At 35.8% G+C, this 14,464-nt stretch overlaps 1 protein-coding gene and 1 pseudogene across 5 annotated transcripts in view; one reads left to right on the forward strand and one right to left on the reverse strand.

Annotated features, from left to right (window-relative positions):
- Positions 1-14,464, reverse strand: part of SSBP2 (single stranded DNA binding protein 2) — a 297,868-nt gene that overhangs the window by 150,465 nt on the left and 132,939 nt on the right. The window lies entirely within an intron of this gene.
- Positions 13,309-14,148, forward strand: LOC122700566 (annotated as a pseudogene). Its single transcript, XR_006342808.1, has one exon. The product of XR_006342808.1 is annotated as a 40S ribosomal protein S6-like (transcript).

Below are 14,464 nucleotides of genomic sequence, written 5' to 3' on the forward strand. Positions count from 1 at the left end.
TATCAAACATCTTCTCCATCCACAACATTATGAGACTAGATATTAATTACAAGAAAAAACTGTAAGAAACACAAACACATGGAGATTAAACAACACATTTCTAAATAACCAACAGGTTACCGAAGAAAAAGGTAAACCTAAAAATTACGAGAAACAAATGACAATGAAAACATGACAACTCAAAACCTACGGGATGCAGCAAAAGCAGTTCTAACAGGGAAGTTTGTAGCAATACAATCCTATCTCAAGAAACAAGAAAACATCAAATATACAACCTAACTTTACAGCTATAACAACTGGAAAAAGAAGAACAAAGAAGACCCCAAAATTAGTGGAAGGAAAGCAATCATAAAGATCTGCATAGAAATAAATGAAAACGAAATGAAAGAAACAATAGTAAAGATTAATAAAACTAAAAGCTGGTTCTTTGAGAAGATAAACAAAATTGACAAACCTTTAGCCAGACTCATCAAGAAAAAAAGAGAGAAGAATCAAAGCAACAAAGTTAGAAATGAAAAAGGCAAGGTTACATGACAATGCAGAAATACATAGGATTTTAAGAGACTATTATGAACAACTATATGACAATAAAATGGGTAACCTGGAAGAAATGGACAGACTCTTAGAAAAGTTCAATCTTCCAAACTGAACCAGGAAGAAATAGAAAATATGGACAATCCAATTGCAAGCACTGAAATTGAAGCCGTGATCAAAAATCTCCCAAAAAACAAAACCCCAGGACCAGATGGCTTCATAGGAGAATTCTATCAAACACTGAGAGAAGAGCTAGCACCTATCCTTCTAAAACTCTTTCAAAACACTGCAGAGGAACATTATCAAACTCATTCTACAAGGAAACCATCACCGTGATACCAAAACCAGACAAGTTCAGTTCAGCTCAGCTGTATAGTAGTGTCCGACTCTCTGTGACCCCATGGACTACAGCACACCAGGCCTCCCTGTCCATCACCAACCCCTGAAGCCTACTCAAACTCATGTCCATTGCATCGGTGATGCCATCCAACCATCTCATCCTCTGTCATCCCCTTCTCCTCCTGCTTTAAATCTTTCCCAGCATCAGGGTCTTTTCCAATGAGTTGGTTCTTCACATCAGGTGGCCAAAGTATTGGAGCTTCAGCTTCAGCATCAGTCCTTCCAATGAATATTCAGGACTAAAGGAAAGCTACAGGCCAGTATCACTGATGAACATACATGCAAAAATCCTCAAGAAAATTTTAGTAAACAGAATTCAGCAACACATCAAAAAGCTCATATATCATGATCAAGTTGAGTTTATTCTAGGAATGCAAGGATTCTTCAATATACACAAATCAATCAATGTGATATACCATACTAACAAATTGCCAGATAAAAACCATATGACGATCTCAATAGATGCAGAAAAATCCTTTGACAAAATTCAGCACCCATTTATGATTAAAACTCTTCAAAAAATCAGCACAGAAGAAACCTACCTCAACATAGTAAAGGCCATATATGATAAGCCTACAGCAAACATTATTCTCAAAGGTGAAAAACTGAAAGCATTCCCCCTAAGATCAGGAACAAGTCAAGGCTGTCCATTTTCACCACTATTATTCAACATAGTTCTGGAAGTCCTAGCTACAGCAATCAGAGAAGAAAAATAAATAAAAGGAATCCAGATCAGAAAAGAAGAAGTAAAGCTCTCACTGTATGCAGATGACATGATACTGTACATAGAAAACCCTAAGGATAGCATCAGAAAATTCCTAGAACTAATCAGTGAATTTAGCAAAGTTGCAGGATACAAAATCAATACCCAGAAATCACTTGCATTTCTATATACTAACAATGAAAAATCAGAAAGAGAAATTAAGGAATCAATCCCATTCACCATTGCAACAAAAAGACTTAAATATCTAGGAATAAACTTACCTAAGGAAACAAAAGAACTGTACACAGAAAATTATAAAACACTGATGAAAGAAATCAAAGATGACATAAACAGATGGAGAGAGATTTCATATTCCTGGGTAGGAAGAACCAATATTGTGAAAATGACTATACTACCAAATGCAATCTACAGATTCAATGTGATCCCTATCAAATTACCAATGGCATTTTTCACAGAGCTAGAACAAAAAATTTAACAATTCATATGGAAATACAAAAGACCCAGAATAGCCAAAGCAGTCTTGAGAAAGAAGAATGGAGCTGGAGGAATCAAGCTTCCTGACTTCAGATTATACTACAAAGATACAGTCATCAAGACAGTATGGTACTGGCACAAAAACAGAAATATAGACCAACGGAACGAGATAGAAAGCCCAGAAATAAACCCATGCACCTATGGGTACCGTATTTTTGACAAAGGAGGCCAGAATATACAATGGGGCAAAGACAGCCTCTTGAATAAATGGTGCTAGGAAAACTGGACAGCTACATGTAAAAGAATGAAATTAGAACACTTCCTAACACCATACACAAAGATAAACTCAAAACACATTAAAGACCTAAATGTAAGACCAGAAACTATAAAACTCTTAGAGGAAAACATAGGCAGAACACTGGATGACATAAATCAAAGCAAGACCTCTATGACCCACCTCCTAGAGTAATGGAAATAAAAACAAAAGTAAACAAGTGGGGCTTGACTAAACTTAAAAGCTTTTGCACAACAAAGGAAACTATAAGCAAGCTGAAAAGACAAACCTCAGAAAGGGAGAAAATAACAGCAATTGAAACAACTGACAAAGGATTAATTTCCAAAATATACAAGCAGCTCATACAACTCAATGCCAGAGAAACAAACCCAATCAAAAAGTGAGGAGAAGACCTAAACAGACATTTCCCCAAAGATGACATACAGATGGGCTAACCAACACATGAAAAGATGCTCAACATTGATCATTATTAGGGAAATTCAAATCAAAACTACAATGAGATATCACCTCACACTGGTCAGAATAACCCTCATCAAAAAGTCTACAAACAATAAATGCTGGAGAGGGTCTGGAGAAAAGGCAACACTCTTGCACTGTTAGTGGGAATGTAAATAGATACAGCCACTACGGAAGACAATATGGAGATTCCTTAAAAAACTAGGAATAAGACCACCATATGACCCAGCAATCCCACTCCTAGGCATATACCCTGAGGAAACCAAAATTGAAAGAGACACACGTATTTCATTGTTCATTTCAGCACTATTTACAATAGCTAAAACATGGAAGCAATCTAGATGTCCATCGACAGATGAATGGATAAAGAAGTTGTGGTACATAAACACAATGGAATACTACTCAGCCATAGAAAGGAACACATTTGAGTCAGTTCTGATGAGGTGGATGAACCTAGAACCTATTATACAGAGTGAAGTTAGGCAGAAAGAGAAAGACAAATACCTTATTCTAATGCACATAAACAGAATCTAGCAAAATGGTACTAAGAATTTACTTATAGGGCAGCAATGGAGAAACAGACATAGAGAATAGACTAATGGACATGGGAAGAGGGGAGGAGAGGGTGAGATGTATGGAAAGAGTAACCTGGAAGCTTACATTACCATATGTAAAATAGACAGCCAAGGGGAATTTGCTGTCTGGCTCAGGAAACTCATACAGGGGCTCTGTATCAACAGGATGGGGAGGGAGACGGGAGGGAGGTTCAAAAGGGAGAGGGTATATGTATACCTATGGCTGATTCATGTTGAGGTTTGACAGAGAACAACAAAATTCTGTAAAGCAATTATCCTTCAATTAAAAAAATAAATTGAAAAAAAAAAATAATCAGACCAAAATGAAACCAAAAAAAGTAACAAATCAGAGAGAATAAAAATTTCAAAATGATAGACTAAAATCCCACGTGTCATAAGTATACTAAAAAAACACAGAATAAATGTTGTGATTAAAAACAAAAGATTGTCAGATTAGATTTTTTTTTTTTTCAATCCAACTAGATGTCAGGAACAGGTCACAAGCCTTAAATATAAGGATGTAGAAACTTTGAAAGTAAAAGAAAGACAGAAAAAAGATATAGTGGCAGCTATCAGCCAAAAGAAAGCTGGTGTAATAGCAGACAAAGTACACTTTGAAGCAAAATATCATTGCTGATTAACATATATACACTCACTGCTATATATAAAATAGATAGCCAATAAGCACCTAGTGTACCACACAGGAAAATGTACTCAATATTTTGTAATCACCTATAGGGGAAAATAGTCTAAAATATATAAACATACATCTCATACACACACGTATAACTGAGTCACTGTGCTGTACAGCTGAAACCAGCACAACACTGCACGTCAAGTACAATTTAAAAATACAGGCGTCATTATCCAAACGCTGCGTAACAGAATTAAAGAATAAATAATTGCTGGAGTCTGCGACAGCATTCCAAAGTGATTAGACAGCCATCAGCAGAAGGGAAATTTGTCCAAGAATTCTATTTCTTACATTCTTGTCAATTCAATGCATATACTACACACCTTAACCTCGGATCTGAGATGGTAAAAATGTTCTAGTTGAATTCCCTATATGTAAAACAAGAAGAAACTGAGATTTATTTTTAAATTTCTCCAAAGAAATTACATTACAGCCATTTTAAGATTACACAGACAATTTGTGGAGAATTTAGTTCGTATTATCATTGAGAGTCTCCAATGCCAAGTCGCATGGCCTTTGTCTCCTTAAAACTTAAAAATCCAAATGCATTATTCACTCTGGACTAATTTTATACTCAAGTGAAATATCTGTGCTTAACTTGCTAAAATATTAACCAGTATATAACACATATGGCACTAACTATATGTTAGGCACTATTTTTAAAAAATGTATACAATGTAATGAAAACAAAGAAAAGGGACAAAAATAAGAAGTGTTGAAAGACTGGAAAGCAACAAGAGGGAAAGAAAGATGAGCAGGAAGAAATATAAAAAGGGGAAAGAGAAGAAAATGAATAAAGAGAAGAAAATTTAATAAAGAGAAAGATTATAAAAAGTAAATTACTAAAATAACTTGGAAATTTACAAAAGTAAGTTACACAAATAAAATAAATCATAAAAAATAGACTGAGGAATTCCCTTGTGGTCCAGTGGTTGGGACTCTGTGCTCTCACTGCCAAGGGCCCAGGTTCAATCACTGGTGGGGAAAACTAAGATCCCATAAAACTACATGGTGCAGCCAAAAAAGAAAAAAACTATTAGCAAAAAGGAAAAACAAAAAGTGAGAAAAACCTGTGCCTATGACCATTCTTTTCTTACAAACATCTACTAAGTACAGATCTCTTCGTTACTTTTTTTTCTAGACTACTATTCTTAGGCAGTAGTTCTTTAGACCCAGCGCATGCTATTCCACAGGCCAGGAAAATACTAAGACACCCTAATCCCTTACTCACAGTCTCTTTCTCTATTAACATTTTTTTCTTTTTGAAGTGCACAAACTAAAATTCAAGAATCTAAATGTGCTCAGTCACTCAATTGTGTCCAACTCCGTGACCCCATGGACTGTAGCCCACCAGGCTCCTCTGTCCACGGGATTTCCCATGCAAGAACATAGGGGTGGGTTGCCATTTCCTCCTCCAGAGGATCTTCCTGACTCAGGGTTCGAATCCATGTCTCCTGTATTGGCAGGCAGATTCCTAACCACTGAGCCACCTGGGAAGCCCAAGAATCTAAATGGTTATATGAAATACTAAAAAGCATTTTACGATAAACATATTTTCTTAATATGCTATTAATCAGTTTATACGGCTCTTTTGCAATATGACATTAGAAAGCATACTTCCTTTCAAAGGTTAATATATTACTTATAATAGGCAATGTTAGAAGCTCTTCCCAAACTGCCAATAATATATTTGTCATAATGAAATCAGAATCAAAAGGAATGATGCTTTCCTATCTGGTCCTTTTCTAGGCTAACACTCATTTATATAAGTAATTCCATTTATCTTAAACCTGGAATTTATTACTTATGAGCAAACTTAAGAACAATGCTTTAACCAAAAGTGTATATAACATAAACCCAAATTCCACCAGAAGGAAATGTCATTTCACAGAATTCAAAGAATATGAGATGACATTACATTACTCCTTATTTATTTAGAAACATCACTGGTGTTTCTTCTAATGCAGATGGAATTTTGATTATAAATAAAATCTACCTTTATAAGAATATTCACAAATCCACTGATTCACAACTGGGTAAATATATTTATAAATTAACTTGTGAGTGGTTAAAAAATCTGTTCATGGACCCTAACTGGAAAGAAACAGACATAAAATGCAACTCCCTTTGGAAAAAACTTCCAATTTATACATGTTCACGAACAGCCATTCGAGAGTGACTATCTTCTAAAGTCATCAATGATTGTGATAATACAAAATCAAAATGATAATGATTTATTGTCACTGCAACTTGGTCTTGGTAACACTTCAGCTTTGAAAAATTGAGGGGAAATTTTAATATACCAAAAGATATACTACATAATGAAAATATAACCTATTTAAAAATTAGCTATGTAACTTGTCAATATCCTGTGTTAGCAAACAAAATAAAATGAACCCTCGTGATTAAAGACACTGATACTTGAGAACATTGCAGGAGATCCTCTAAAATGTGTCAGAAAAAAATTTACTTAAAACTACTTATTACCATCATATCTTAAAAAACAGCTAACTTACATTTTTTCCACCCATGATCTACTCACCCAGTCTGGGCAGGAAGAAGAAAATACAAAGGGCCAATCAAGGGATCACATGCTGATCTGGAATGAACTTCTTGCCACCACTTTTTGGCAAGGCACAGACCCTAAAGCAATGAGAACAACCTTCTCTGATATTGCCTCCCTGTCATGTTAACTCCTCTATGCATGTATCTTAATGAAAAATGGGGCCAGTCAATGAACTTTGGTACAATAAATTTGTTCCCAACCCTAAAATGTAAAAATAATCTTCTCAAAGACCAATGTATCAGAAATGAACTTATTTACAAAACAGACTCAAGGACTTGAAAAACAAACTTCTGGTTGCTGGGAGGACGGTTGAGGGGAAGGGATAGCAAGGGAGTTTGGGATGGACATGTACACACTGCTGTACTTGAAATGAATAACCAACGAGGACCTCCTGTATGGCGCATGGAACTCTGCTCAATGTTACGTGGCAGCCTGGATGGGAGGGGAGTTTGGGGGAGAGTGGATACGTGGATACATATACGTGTGTATGTATGGCTGAGTTCCTCTGCTGTCCACCTGAAACTTCCACAATGTTGTTAACTGGCTGTACACCAATACAAAATAAAATTTTCAAAACAAAATTAAAAAACCAATGTATAAGCACAAAGTAAATAAGAGTCTGAAAAAATGAAATGTTTATACACAATGTATGTATGTTTTATACTTGAATTAAAGTTTACCTTTCATTTTAAAGATCAGGAAATGAGCCTGGCAGAGGTTCATTAACATACTGCTTATGCTCCATGATCACATGGCATTTAAATAGCAGAACATGAATAAAAATCTAGATCTATCCATCTGACTCCAAAGACACTGCTTGCTCTCTGTGATTATACTACATTGTCTTCCATTCAAAGTAAGTACAGCAAAATGGTTAATCATTCCATATTTATTCAATGTTTGTATGAAACGCCCTGGGCATTGTGCTGGGCACTGTAGGTTTACAACTATCAATATATAGTGCTACCAAATTATACCAATAATTAAGATTTACTTTTGTTAATAGCCATTGCTATATATGAGGAAATAAAAGGTAAAAAGTACAGATACTGAAAAGGACCAAGAAAGGGTTTACGAAGAAAATCATATCTAGAGTAGGATCTCAAAGGATGAATTACATTAAACAGGTGAATAAAGATTTCAACCATTAGAAAACCTCAGGGAGATATTTCCCAAGTCTCATGACTGAGAAAGGGCTGGACTGGTTTAAAAAGTAATGGATTTGAGCGCAGCTTTAATGTATATTCACGGGAGAGTAAAATAGGCAGACTTGGCTGAAGTAGAAAATGAATAATGAACATAGAGAATAGAACCAGATAATCATGAAACTGAATGCCAGATAAAGACACCTGGATTTCTTCTCGAAAGTACTAAGAAATTATTAAACTTTTTGAGTAGAGGAATTACTTGAGAAAATCAGAATTTAGTAACTATGTATTCATCTGGTAGAAGAAAAGGTAGCCAGAAGCAAAAGATAATTTGCAGGATGTTGGCAGAGAGAGAGAGGGAAGGGTCAAATAAAGTTTCAAAACATGGAAAAATAGAAGAAAAATGGTATCAGAAACAGAATTATGGAAGTTAGAAGGGGATAATAAGCCTCATTGTTTTTTCAAAAAGTTTCTTGCTTTTTAGGTTTAGCTGGAGTGGAATGGATTTAAGTATTTTAAAAACACTTTATATAAAGTGGGATAACAATGTCTAAGTATAAATGTCCAATGGACCAACTGGTGAAGTAAGACTAAAGCTTGAGAGGGATTGGGGAAGTCATGTTAATAAGGATGATGAAATGATATAAGAGGACAAAAGAGAAAAACTGACAAAGTAGCAGTTCTGAGTGTTAAGGTACCAGAAGGGTACTGACAGAGGAAAAGGAGATTAAAGTATACAGACCTTGTTAAGGGCGGTTTAAAGAATGGTTACTGCATTGTGTTTTTAATTGTAATTTTAGCTGCCCTATCATCATCCACTGGAGAAATCGGAGTGGAAATATACTGGTTTTAAATGATACCGTTTCTACCATATAGTTTCAAGCAGCTGACAGTGAAAATGGAACCTGGCCTCTCAGTACATCTGCACAAACACACACACCCATTATGTAATCAGATAAAGGCTTTCACAACAGGAAAGGAAGCTGTCAAACAGCCCCCAGATACTACCTGGTGAATCGTTTTGCCAGTTCCCGTCCTGACCAACTGCCAGCAATGGTTTTCAAATTAATTAAAACATATGGTCATTAAATTCACAGGAATGCATTACAAAAAGACTTTTTTTTGCACAATAGATGTATTCATAAGAAGTTACCAGTAAATATCATTTTTAAATTTAAGAGATGCTGAATCTTAATTTCTGATCTTAATTTGGCAGTGACTCAATTCAATTTTCAGTTTATTTGCCCTCTAGCCCCTCAGTTAAGAAGTTAATGTTCTATAAATAACATTTAATGAATTAAGAAAGCTTATTTCACAGACCATACAAAAAAGTTTTGTAAAACAAACAAAAAAATTAGTATCTCTTGGTATGCACTTTGAAAATTTGAAGTATAGGGAGAGGGTGAGTGGTATAAGGTTGGGCAAAGAGGCTTTCCTGTAGAATAAAAACTGTAGTTCTATTAAATTATGGTCTCTACAAGATACTAAAGCAAAACTATAGCAATGATTTATTACTGTTAATCTTTTTTTATAGAAATCTGCCTAATTGTACAGCAATTAGACAGAATTTACTTCTTTGAGGGAAAAAAAGAGGTTGCACTACTAGGCTAAGAAATGGAGTCAGTGATATATCCTCAAGAATGAAGAACCTATGTTAGGTCACACTCTTGGCACTGCTCAGGTGGGCAGTGAAGACCATCAGCTGTGTTAATTCCAATCTACTCAAGCTCATGAATATTTACTTAGTACCTACTGAGCAAGGCTTGCAGGGAAGACAGATAAATGACAACTCAACCAAAAGACAGCCAATGCAGAATCAAAATCCATACTGGTTTTCGGTGTTAGTTTCAATTTCAGATTATAAATCTTAATTTTTTGGTTGGGAAAAGAACATAACTGTGCCTAATCTCCCAATTCTATCTCCACATTTTATTATTGTTTCTGTGTTGTATGTATTAGAATTATTGTGTATCTCCACATTTTATTATTGTTCATATCTCCACATTTTATTATTGTTTCTGTGTTGTATGTATTAGAATTATTGTGTATCCCTGGTAGATTGGTCCTGGATGGAAGAGACTGATATTTTACTACAGATATTATAACAATAATATAGGTATCTTAATATCATCTCAGGTCTAATACAATACATCAAGTATACATCTGCTCAATGTCAAGGTATTTATGAGGCAAAACATGTTAACTAAAACAAAACTTATGCACAGGTGGGTAAAAAAAAAATCTCACATGTAGCTGAGAAAAAAAAAAAAAATTCCTGAATAGAAGACAAGGACACCCAATGACACCATATGTTAACACCAAATGCTGATTATATTGTACTCAGCTTCTGGTTCCTCCCTTATTTTAAGGCGTAAATGGTTAAAGATAATGAATATAGTTATGCTCATAATGAAGGCCTTAAGACCATTTAAGATCTCAGATCTAAAAAATGAAAGAAAAAACTATAGACCAGGTAAACAAAACAGTCTGCTTTCTATCCAGAGTAGCAAGCAACTCAGGAGAAAGTTAAGTAAAAGTACAGATTTTATAGGTCAAATATATAGTCTATCAACCTGGTTTAGTAGAAATGTTAATGATCTGGTACTGGATAAGCACCCACTGATTGCAATTCAAACATAACATTTACTGCCTAGGTCTCTAAGAAACAGAGAAAAAAGAAATAGTGGTGAGGTATGCTGCAAGGAAGATCAAGAGTACCCACAGGTCGGAAATTTGAAGCTGGAAATAACCATGAGCATATAATCCCTGAAGATATGTAGCAGTACTAAAGAGGCCAATGGGTGGATAGGAGGCTTGAGCTGACACTGGGGTTAAACGTAAAATGAAAGTGTATGACTAGATGAGCCGAAAATTCACTTTTAGCTCTGAAAATCTGTTACTTTATACCATATAATCTTTGCAGAGGCAGTACCATGTTAATAGGAGACTTCAGAGCCAAGAAAGGAAATCCAGTAAAAATAAGAGCAACTCTACTAAGTTGAAAAATTCAATTTCAGCCTTTTAAAAACAGTAGAGAGAAAAATTATGACTTCTCCCCATGGAAGATAAAGGAAAATGTTTCTACTGGGAGAATCTATCACTTATGGCTACTTACTGCCTAAAACTGAACATAGTACAATGATTTTTTGAAGTATATAAATAGTACAGGAGATAAACTGTATTTTATATTTTGTAAAAAAGCTAAGAGTAGTAGTCTTGTTAACATAATGAAGTCCATGTGCCCTGTCTCATCAATGTTTTCTATTGATTGACTCCTTTTAAGAAGGACACATGCAAATATGCAGTCCAAAGTCAGGAGTGCTGTGCTGTGCCCAGCACAGATCCCGTGGACTGTAGCCCACCAGGCTCCACTGTCCGTGGGATTTCCAGGCAAGAACACTGGAGCGGGCTGCCATTTCCTGCTCCAGGGGATCTTCCTGATCCAGGGATCAACCTGGAGTGTCTTGCATCTCCTGCACTGACAGGCAGATTGTTTACCATTGAACCCCCTGGGAAGCCCAGTGCGAAATAGCAGTAGGTCATATAATTGTTCCAGAAACAAAATAACTTAATTCAACTTTGTATTAGCTATAAATTCTAAATAAAACTTAATTCAGAAATTTAGAGCTTACTAGGTTAAAAATATAGAAATATCTTTATCAGTAGCAATCAAATTCTTTCTCAGCTAAGGCCTTTGATTTTCCTCAGTTTTTCAAAGGGCTTCTTGAACTGAGTCTCAAAGTAAATAGCTTATCCCTTGGAATTTAAGTTCAGTTTGTTTAAGTATTAGGTTAAAGCTCTGGTTGTTTTGTCTAAGAAAATCCATCTTCTTGAGACAAAAGTAGCTTTCTTTGTTGGGGGTTGAGGTCTAGAGCTGCTATTATTTTTCCCTTTATAAACTTTTTAAAAATACTGAAAATCAAACAGGTAACAAAATTAAGTTTTAAGGAAACTGAATTTTGAAAAATTTATGATACCAAAGATGAGACTTTTTAATCCATTTTAATCATTAAAAACCTATCTAGTTCCATATGTAATTTCATAAATTCACAAAAAGAAAACATTCTTCTGAAACAGCTTATATTGAACCTAGTATATATGTACTCAATTTTTGTATTAAACTTTTATTACAACATATGAGTTCCTTTATAATATGCATTTCTCATTTACAGAAGATATGTGAAGAATCTATGGGAAAAAATTTTATAATGATTATTGAAATCTGATAGTAAACACATATGATCAGATAGACTACTATCCTCTTTGAATATATATTCTGAAATATAAGTAAGCAACAGAGGAACTAATCAGAAAAGTACATCAAACAAATAACTGGTACTATCACACGTATGTTTCTCTTGCATTTTATAAAGGAGACATTTTTACACATTTCCAATCAGAAATGTGGTTTCCTGTGGGGCTTCCTATAGCTCAGCTGGTAAAGAATCCACCTGCAATGCAATCCACCTGCAATCAGGAGACCCAGGTCTGATTCCTGGGTCTGGAAGATTCCCCTGGAGAAGGAAATGCAACCCACTCCAGTATTCTTGCCTGGAAAATCCCATGGTCAGAGGAGCCTGGTGGGCTATAGTTCATGGGGTCACAAGAGTCACACATGACTTAGTGACTAAACTATCATCACTGTCCAACTAGTTTTAGAATATATTAGATTACTGATGACAGATACAAAAACTACTAATAAAGAACAGCTTCTTGGCTTTCAAAAAGAACATGGAATTTTTTCCCATATTTGCCTAACACAAATACCTAAGTCATTCTAAAATTTCCACCCAAAGTTGTTTTCTAGCTCTTACTGCAAATCCAGCTTCACCAAATGCAGTTCTCCACTGAACTAGTGTTAACACACCAGATGCTAAACATATTTGCTATTCTTGAATTTTTTAATATAATAACGATATCATGGTAGTCTCCATGCTCAAAAACTAGTTTGAAACAGGAGAATTATAGTTAGTCAATATAACACTGATATGTGTTATTTAATAAACATTACAAAGGTTACTATACACATCATAAATATGGAGAAAAGAGAATAAATCAGCCAATTACTGAGCTATTCATTAATAGCTAGGTGGTGCTTTTAGTGATACATGACATATTCAAATATTTGGTTTAAAATTTTTAATGTCCCATCTAGACGTTTGCCAAGAGCTTTGTTGTATTAGTAGACAATGGTTAGTTAGCTGAATTTCTAACAGTTCTTACAATGCATCTTATATTTGAAAGAGCTAACTTTTCACAGTAAGACAAATATTCATACATAATTATAACATGCAAGGCAGTTTCAGGTTAGGCAATAGGCTCTCATGAAACATTTTTCTACTTATTAGTACAAGGAAAGAACTTTTATGATATAGCTTTACTATCCTGGACTAGACAGCCCTTTTAAATTCTATTTTAACCTTAAAAAGTACTGCAAGGGCTCTTTTTCGTGGCGCCTCGGAGGCTGTCGGCCACTTCAGAATGAAGCTGAACATCTCTTTCCCGGCCACTGGCTGCCAGAAGCTCATTGAAGTGGACGATGAACGAAAACTTCGTACCTTCTACGAGAAGCGTATGGCCACAGAAGTTGCTGCTGACGCTCTGGGTGAAGAATGGAAGGGTTATGTGGTCTGAATCAGTGGCGGGAACGATAAGCAGGGTTTCCCCATGAAGCAGGGTGTCTTGACCCATGGCCGAGTTCGCCTGCTACTGAGTAAGGGGCATTCCTGTTACAGACCAAGGAGGACTGGAGAGAGAAAGCGCAAATCTGTACGGGGTTGCATTGTGGATGCCAATCTGAGTGTTCTCAACTTGGTCATTGTGAAAAAAGGGGAGAAGGATATTCCTGGACTCACTGATACTACAGTGCCTCGTCGCCTGGGTCCCAAAAGAGCTAGCAGAATCCGCAAACTTTTCAATCTCTCTAAAGAAGATGACGTCTGCCAGTATGTTGTGCGAAAGCCCCTAAACAAAGAAGGTAAGAAACCTAGGACTAAAGCACCCAAGATTCAGCGTCTCGTGACTCCACGAGTTCTGCAACACAAACGCCGGCGTATTGCTCTGAAGAAACAGCGTACTAAGAAAAACAAAGAAGAGGCTGCAGAATATGCTAAACTTTTGGCCAAGAGAATGAAGGAGGCCAAAGAAAAACGGCAGGAACAGATTGCCAAGAGACGGAGGCTGTCCTCTCTGAGAGCTTCTACTTCTAAGTCTGAGTCCAGTCAAAAATGAGATGTTCTAAGAGTAACAAATAAATAAGATCAGACATCAAAAAAAAAAAAAAAAAAAAAGTACTGCAAGGGAATAAAGCACAGAAGATTCGTTCTTATAAAAGTTGCTTTCCAAATGATTGAGTAGTATGCCGGAGGAAAAACCCAGGAAACAAAGGCCAAGGAGGGACCCTACCATGATATGAAGAATCAGGAAAACCCAACCCAGTACATATATAAACGCTAAGCGCCTATACTAAAAAGCAGGAGAAGATAACATTCGGCAGCAAGAGAATCTTCGGGTATAAATATTCAGGGAGGCAGCAGGAGGCCAGGTGAGAGCAAAGTGAGGAAGATGAATAACACTGCTGCGCGGGGATTCCATTCAAC

This window comes from Cervus elaphus, chromosome 9 (genome assembly GCF_910594005.1).
Source record: "Cervus elaphus chromosome 9, mCerEla1.1, whole genome shotgun sequence".
NCBI lineage: Eukaryota > Metazoa > Chordata > Mammalia > Artiodactyla > Cervidae > Cervus > Cervus elaphus.